Genomic DNA, 8,854 nt, shown 5'->3' with positions numbered 1-8,854 from the left:
TGCTTTCAAAGCAATTCAAATTAAGGCCACTTTAGAAGAAGTGGTATTTGCACAAGATGGCAACAGAAAATGTCCCTTTGAGGCAGTGACTTTTAAAAACAACTTAAAGATCAGGTCCATTTAGCAGCAATCAAGACAGTAAAAAACCACTGTGAATTTTACTATGGCTGTTGGACACAATTGTCTTCCTTTTTTTTTCCCCTTCCCATCCTATTCCATGGCCTTCATCCCTTCCCCCTCTTCCCCAGAAGAAAAATCAACCACTACTGTGCAAGGGTTTGAATGCTATTTGTGGCAATCTGTCACTTTGCATAGTGTTCCACCCTGATGTGAAAGCAGGATTTTCTTTTATTTTTTCTATCTGTAGAACATGCTTTTCCAGGCCTATTATGCATATAAACAATGGTGTATGTAATTACCTTTCTGGGGTGGCAATTATTTCTCAGCATAAAAGCTGAAGATAAGGCAATCCATCCTGCTACCCCCCACATCCAAATAAAGGATATCCTAAATATCAAACAAACAAAAATAAAATTATTTTATAATGACATCAAGGCTGCTTATGTCAGCCTGGAAAGGGACAGATACTATCACTGTGGCTTCTAAATGTTAGTATGATTTTTTTTTCCAGGCAATAATTGCTTTACATTTTGTTTCAGATTGAGTAATTTCAACCCTTGCCTAGAAGCCAGTTTTTGCACCCCACCTCCTTATACCGAAAACTTTTGCACTTTTGCTAGGGCGGATTTCCTTGGCAATCCTGTGGGTAAGAAAATACCATACCTGTCATGTCAAAGCTGTTGGAGGGTGCGAAATGCTGACTTTCATGTCTTGCTTCAAGCTGTGGGAGGTTATGCAGGGTGGTGAGTTGAGAGAGTGAGGGATGAAGAACTTGTCTTTCCTTTTCCCCATTGTGTGTCCACCTTGCAGTGTATGGTTGCAGTCCTCAGTGCTACCTTCAGTTGGGTGTCTATGGAGAGTTCTGTCCTACTTTCACTATATCTGACAATTTAATTTAAGGTTTCCACTATTGTTATTAACTCAAGGTTTCCACTATTGCAATAAAACAAGGGCCTGATACTACCAAGCTATATGATTAAGTTTGTGATAAAACCTTAATAAAAGCTGAAAAAACCCTCTAAACACATTGAGCAAGGATGCTCCCATGCCTAGGTTTCTCTTCAGAGACCCTCTGATGCTTCTTCCTTCCTCCAGTGAGAGCCATGCATGGATAGAGCTGATATATGTAGCAATGCCCCATCAGCAGCTAGAAGCTGCCCCTCATGTAATTGTCATACAGCAAAATATCAGCACAAATACTGCCCACCTATATGTTTACAAAAAACAGCCTAGATACCTTTTATATCTGGAGAAGTGGAGGGTATGATACCAATGCTACAATGAAAGCAGCATGTGTCTCTTCCTCTTTATTGGTGTAAATCAAATATGCAAAATTCAAAATCAGTTCATCAGCAACAACATCTTCTTATATTTATAAAACTTTGTCTTGTGTCCTTTCTTAATTAAGTTTAAGGGAGGACTTTTCTGAGCCTTTAATACACACTTAATGCTCAGAAATTAGGGCCAAACTGAAGTGGATTTGTGTACATTTCTTTTGTGCCTGATAATGTCGTTGTCAGTGTGCCTAGCGAGGTATTCCTAATGTAGATACTACTAAATGAAAGGTGTTTTAATGATTAGTCCTTCATTCTCTTCTACACCATATGCACTGGGAGCCTGGCTGTGCTCTTTTTGAGTTGCATGCTTCTACAAACTAAAGAATGAAGGGAGGAGTAGGGCCAAGAAGAAGCATACACAAAACAAACTCAAAATATTATTAGTGTCTGCCTGCTTATCTCCTATATACAGACCTTTTTATTACTCACAATATGGCACACACCCTATTTTTCTATATATCAGGCAGAAAAGAATATCAGGCACAGAAAGAAGGAAGTAGAAGAAAAGGTTAAAAATTTCCTTTCTTTCCAGTCTCCTCTCCAATCCTTAGCTGAAAGGACAGTGAGAAGCAAACATACATAGTTACGCACATTCTTCAGGCAAGGGACATCACCAGCATATCAATTGAATTGAATGATGTAATTGAATTGAATGATGTAAGCAGCTTTCCCACATTTCTATCTGCTGGTGATGTCAACAGAGGGAAATAGAAATTAGTAGTTGTCATCTGATTTTGTCAGCCTGGTAGTGGATATAAGAGAAATTAAAATCTCCTGCAAAATGGAATTCAGCTTTGCTGGGGAACACAATCACAGCTTTAAAACTTTTTTTTTTCTTTCAATAGATGTGAACAGAAATAACAAGAGCCAGACCAGAGGAAATACTAATTATGCCGCCAGGATCTGTGTCTAACTCTCTTCCTTGTGAGATTGAGTAGGTGGTTTTGGAGTTGCCCCAAGTGCTGATTCCATCACTGCTTTGACTGTTAATAAGTTTTCTCCACAAGGAAACATTTTCCCTTGATGAAAGTTCTTAGGCCCATGTTCACATTTGCATATGTGCAAATATTTTGATAAGGTATGAGCTAAGATGTGTTAATTGAAAGGAGAAAGAGTGTACTGTGAGATGATGGCATCACAGGTGGTGGTGGTGGTACCATAAGCTGGTGTTTCTTGCCAGCTATCTTCTTGTACAGATTTCCTTTTCTATACCTCCTTTCCTAAGAGATCTCAAAACACTTTGCATAAGTTAGTATTTCTACAATTATTTTGTAATGGAAAATTACTATAATTGTTTTAAGGTGAAATACAGTGAAATACAGAAAAGAAATTAATGTCATTAGCAAGAATAACAAAACGTTGTTACTAAAACTGAAAATAGAACAACAGATCCAGACTGTGACTAAGCAGATCCCTTCCTTTTCTGTTTCACACTGTTGTAGGTAAGGACTAATACCCAAAATTAGCAAGTTATACTCTTCCTATGCATTTAATCAGGATCAAGAAACAGCTGTGAAGCCATCCTTCTTTGAAAAAAGATGTAAAAAATACTAAATTTGTTCTGTCTTTTCTGACTACAAACTTTGGTCAGAAAGAGAAATTACAAGTTCAAAGCGATAGGAGAGCTTCTGGGTCTGAGATCTTTTTAAGAGAAAAATAATGTGTTTGGGAGCTTTATATGCAATATATAACATTGTTAATTTTCCTGTGTGAGGATGTGATGACTTCATCGCCCCTCATCTACTCCCTAAAACTGGGACTGGGCCACATTTTTTTAAATTGTGATGTTCTTTTCCCAGTTACATTAGATTTATTAACTTTAGTCTGGTTGATAGAGCAAATATTGTTTCTCATCTGTTTTCACAGTTTTAACCTCCAGAAAACAACACAGGCAGTAACAGTACCTTTCCATAAGGCACCAAGACTTCTACTAGGAGCCCCTAATAAGCACAGCCACCTCGCCACTTTTATTTCAATTCAAAGCATGTCCAATTCAGCAGTCATGGAATTCAATCTTACCCATTCAGATGATGGGCTTTGACATACTACATAAATCTGTAATTAAAGGGAGGATGTGTTATAGTCGCTACAGGATGTTGCAGCTTTCCTCATTGCTTACTACTGATGGGGTAAAGCAGCACAAGCAGAGAGAAGATGAAAGTAAGCTACTTTGGGCTTAAAAAGAGTGTCAGTATCAGGCCAACAGTTCAAATGTTCAATGTAAATAATGTTTATTTGGCTTTTCAGTTGTAAGACTAGTTAGTGGAAAGATACCAAACCTGCATGTAAAACAAACTCAGCTTTTACAGAGAAATGCCACAAACATAAAAAGTGACCTCTGTTTCCCAATACAGTGATACTTAAAAATGTAAACCTTTGACCTCTGTAAACACTATTTCTGTTTCCTTTTGCCTATGACCTGCAGGTGGTTTATGTCTTACCATGGCTCTTTGATTCCAATACTCTGATCTACAATTACTTATGCAGCAATTTAAACCAAATTTCAATATTGGCTACTAGGTTGAATTCACACTAGTTGACAGCTATGTCAGATTCCAGCTCTCTGTCATTTTCTGATTCCATTAAGAATGAAATATTATGACTTAAGAAAAAGGAAAAAAATATCCAAAGAGTGATCATAGTGAGTCAATTATACTTTTGTTGCATGGTCCTCTAAGTTCACATTAAACTTGTATTGCTCATAGCACTTGAAGAGGAACATTTCTATTAAAAATTAAAGCAGGTGAAGAGTATCTACAGTGCATAAGATAATTCTTTTTCTCGCAATCTGATGGCAGATCACAGCTTTACACACTGCATTGTCCATCTGCATAGATCATGTTTCCCTCCTTGAATGATTTCACCATTATTGCTAAATCAACATTAAATAGCCTTTTTTGGGCTGAGCCTTCACCTCTTTTTGCAGGAAAGCTTTGGACTGAATCCCAAAGGTTACTTAGTCCCAGTATCCAGCCAGCTGCAAGGACGGTGCTGGGAGCAACCTCTTTGGTGATGACATATGGTGATTCTTTCCTTCATGTGCAAGGCCAGCCCAGGCTAGGTCAAGCTCAGAACAACATACATATGCATATAAGCATACAGGTACAGTTGGAGTGACATAAGTGATGAATTTTTCCTCTAGGATTCAGCATCACTGCTAATTTGTCCTTAACAGGACAATGAAAAATCTCCAGTCAGTTTCCTTCATTGTAATCTCCTAGACACAGAGATGTCTTGATGTGTTGATCCAGTATTTGTACAGTACTGAGCACAGACGGATGCTGTCCTCTAGCTGCTGCACAGTGTCCCACTTCAAATATTCAAAGTAGTGCATAAACACCACATACTGAGCTTGCCAGTATTGTGGAAAGCAACTGCTGACAATTGGCCTACCAGTCGAAAATTAAAAACCTTTTCCACTGGTAGCTTTAATTTCTGCTCTGGGGAATAGGCAGGTAAAAGCTTGACTTCGTCACTAGTTTGTCTCCCTGCAATGTTTTGTAGCTTTCTTTTGTAGCACAGATACTTATGACCATCAGAAAGGGTGAGCTGGTAAGGTGTATTTGTATCTTCTGCTCTTGAAGTCATTTTATGCCCTGCCCCAGAAGTACCTTCAAAGCGAACATCCTTTTGCCTCTACTTTACACCCCTCTTGATGAATGTTCTCAAGTGTGGTCTGAACAATTTCTCTGATATTTTCTTCTGATCACTTCCATTTTGATTAAATGTAGGATTAAAAATGAAAACTGTTTGGGCTGATGATGATTAGTGTATGGAAAGTATCTCATATTCCTTCAGCAACATTGCTGAAGGTGAGAATGATATGTCACAATCTTATGTACAGCTGCTTGACAGGTAGCTAGGAAAAATACTCTAAAATTCTGATATCACTCGTAAGGAGAAATAATTGATTCTGTCAGATTTGAAAAGTGCTCTGATTTCCCTTCTATCTGGGCATTTACTTAGGGATTTTCCACATTATTCAGGTGTCACTAATCTTATCTGAAAACTAGATTCATTGTTCTGTGTCTGGAATTATGTTGATAATGTAAAAGAATTCAAACTGAACTGAATTGTTGCACATTGAATGGTGGGTGGCTGATATATGGACAGGTCTACTTTCCTGAATTTTTAGATTACAGTTCTGCTACCATTGGGCCAAATGCCACTTTCAATTTTGGAAATCCTAGTGTGAAAGACTGTACAACTCTGATATTTTTCAAAGACATTCTGTATTAAAATTTTCCCTGTTCCCAGAAAATAGCAACTTCCTTCTCATGAGAAAGCTCAGGCCTTCATGGCCTCTCATCATGCCAGACATTAAGAAAAATACACCAATATGTTGGTAATATACAAAAATACCAATATATACCGTTGCAATGAAAATATACCAATACACCAATGGAAGCACATTGTTTGTGACGTTTTAAAGATGGTATAACGTATTGATCTGAAGTAGTCCATATAGTACCAGCCAAAGAAAGATACAGAAGAATTTTTTTTTATTTGAGCAGACAGTCTTGTGAGGTATACTGAATGCTAAGGTTTATTGTGGAAAGAAACAGCACCAAAACTGTGAAGAAAGCAAACACAACAATTATTAACTCACTTGTCTGTCAGAAAATTTTCCTGTCTCACCCATCCTTTTTTATCTTCCTAAAAATGTACTCGCTGTCTTCTTGGCCCGCAGATGCCATTTTCAGTTTCAAAGGCAGGTTTGGAGTCTCTTTCAGGTACTGAAGCTTTGTCTAATATTACCACGAGAGCAGGCTAAACCACTTGACAGATTCTGCTTTGCCATTCCCCATTAGGCTTCAAGCCTTTCTGCCCTTTTCATCCATTCCTCATCAGGAGGCTCAGGATCCTGCTGACACCAGAAGCCGTGAAGACAGATCCTGTGGCAAAGCAGAAATGAGGGCTTTACAAAGACAAAAAAAACCTTAATTTTATATAATAACTGTTCATAATTGGGCTTCTGTCACTTTAAATTTTAATGGTAGTAATAATGCTGGAACTTTAATGTACAGCTTTCAATGGCTTCACACTTTATCTTTCAATTACTCTTTTTAACTTAGTAGAGCATATGCACCATTACATTGATTTCACTGTCCAAATATAAAATTATGCTGGTGTATGCCATCCAGAGCTCCTCCTGTCTCCAGTGCCAGCAACTGGACAGACATACGAAAAGGAATTGCTCCCAAAAAATCCTGGTAGCCCCATGCAAAAAAAATTGCACATTTCTGGCACAGATACAGCTTTCAACCCACCCTGTGAGTGGCCTGGGTGATGCTCCTGCAGATACAGACTGTAAGAGCAGGCAGCCCTGGGAGAAGCAAGGCAGCCCTGTTAGTGATCATTATTCTGAATATTACTGCAGTGACTGTTGAGGTTGCCATTGAAAAGAGGTGCTGGTGCAGCCAGAGACAGAAAGCCATCTTGTAGTTTGGAAGCAGACAGAAAGTGGGCAAGTATTTTCCTTCCAAGAGAGCAAAACTATATACACAGAGACCCAAAAAGATATGGGGAAAAAATTTGGAGGAGAGAAAAATTCAGATGTGTCACATTCTGATGTGATTTATGGACTTTGTCATTGTTGTTACTGCAAGCTCTGTTTTACTATTAAACCTGGCACTGTGGTGCCCAGTCTCTTTATCTGTAGCTCCAGTCCTGAACCTAGAGACAAGCACAAAGCTGGCAAGAAAAATGTTCAGTTCCATGAGACTTAAAAATACACTTTTAAACTCAAGAACAGTGAAAGGTCTCTGAAACAATTGCTGTAAAACAGGTTTTGTGAGTAACCTGTTTTGAAAATGAATGGGATTTCTGGCAAGGAAGAAGAAAATTTTGCACTGGTTGTGCCCTACACTGATGGGAGCTAGAAGTGGTTGAGCCTGAAGTTCACAATAAGCAGGTGATAACAAGGCAACACTTCATCCTTCCATTAACTTTCTCTGGATAACTGGAAATCTGCACACAAAAGCTTAAACCAAGCTTAGACTACACTTCATGTTTATTCCTGCTTCTAGCCATGATGAAAAGCATGAGGATGGAGGCCACATAAACTACTCTGTTTGTGCAGTTCAGACCTATTTGAATAATCCAGGCTTTCATTTTAAACAAATTAAGTGCAAGGCATTTTATGGCTATGAAGAAATCTCCCTGAGGTGTGAGTCAAGTGTGGATAAAAGCAAAGTCCATGGCAGATTGAGTGGGAAATGGCAGTGCAGAGGAATGAACGCTCCATAATGTGAACAGAAGTGCAAGAGATGGGAAATTTTTCACATTTTATTAAATCAGACTTTTACAGTAGTTATTGAAAGCAAAAAACACTGAATTATATTTAGATAATAGTTCCATAAATAATGTGTGTTTTCACAGCAGTTGCAAAGCCTGAAATTTATGTGCTAATTACAGACCCCAAATCATCTCTGCACAGATTTGCAATTAAAACTGAAATATTTTCACATACAATGTAAGCCCTGTATTCATAGCAACAGCTAAGAGACATGCTGGTTATAGTTTGCTCCGTAAATATGAATATTTTATGTTTGAACACAATTGTTTTGCTATTGTTGTCCTTACATTTGGTATATTAAAAACTGGGAGAGTTTAAAGCTGAGTACCACATTGTGTATTGTTATTATTTTATAAAAAATATTCTGTGTACAGTAGTGTATACACTGCAACCATCTAAGGGAAAGATGATTATTGAAATACATAGAGAAAGAAAAATTTCTGCAAATGGTTATCTTCTTAATAAATATTGTAAAAATCCATACTTTTAAAACCCTGTAGTGACAGCAAAGTGCAGGAAGAATGCAAAATTACAGAGAACATTGAATTATTCAGTAGCTTGTTATGTGATTAGATCTGATTGGCCCACATTGAGATGCTGCCCATAAAAATGATTTCCCATGGTAGTATTGGTTCTGGGGTGGGAGACTTAAGATGTCCATAAAATGGGAGAACAAGGCTTACTGGAAATAATAATATCATGGCTGTGCAGAATGATTGATGATCTTTAAAAAGGTCCAGATTGGTTTCATCTTTCTTCAGATTTTATCACTCACTCTTTCTTAGTCATGTGCAGTCACTAAGGCAAAGAGAGGTAACAAGTGTTTGATGTATGGTACTTGAGCCAATTTTGTCAGAACTGTATTTATTTTAAACTGCTTTTGTATTTGATACTCACAAGATGTAGATGTTCATTATTTTCTAATCCAGCTGATAAGAACAGACAGTTCTGAGGCTGGATTAAGAGGTAAACCAAGCTTGTGTTAGAGCAACAATGCCAAAAAATCACAGTAAAAATTAAAGAGATCCTCTTTTCTTGCACTGGGACCATTTCCATTACTGATTAAATGGATATAGAGCTTCAGAGGACTGACATCTTA

General features: G+C 37.8%; 1 protein-coding gene across 1 annotated transcript in view; it reads right to left on the bottom strand.

Moving 5' to 3' along the window:
* Window positions 1–1,412: 1,412 nt before the first annotated feature.
* Window positions 1,413–8,854, bottom strand: part of LOC116184592 (uncharacterized) — a 71,641-nt gene continuing 64,199 nt past the window's right edge. The window contains exon 10 of the mRNA XM_085567984.1: window positions 1,413–6,352. The gene's annotated coding sequence lies outside the window, so the exon portion shown is untranslated. The remainder of the gene's footprint in view (window positions 6,353–8,854) is intronic.

The sequence above is a fragment of the Lonchura striata genome, chromosome Z (genome assembly GCF_050655825.1).
Source record: "Lonchura striata isolate lonStrDom1 chromosome Z, ASM5065582v1, whole genome shotgun sequence".
Lineage (NCBI taxonomy): Eukaryota > Metazoa > Chordata > Aves > Passeriformes > Estrildidae > Lonchura > Lonchura striata.
This window is presented reverse-complemented; position numbering and strand designations above follow the sequence as displayed.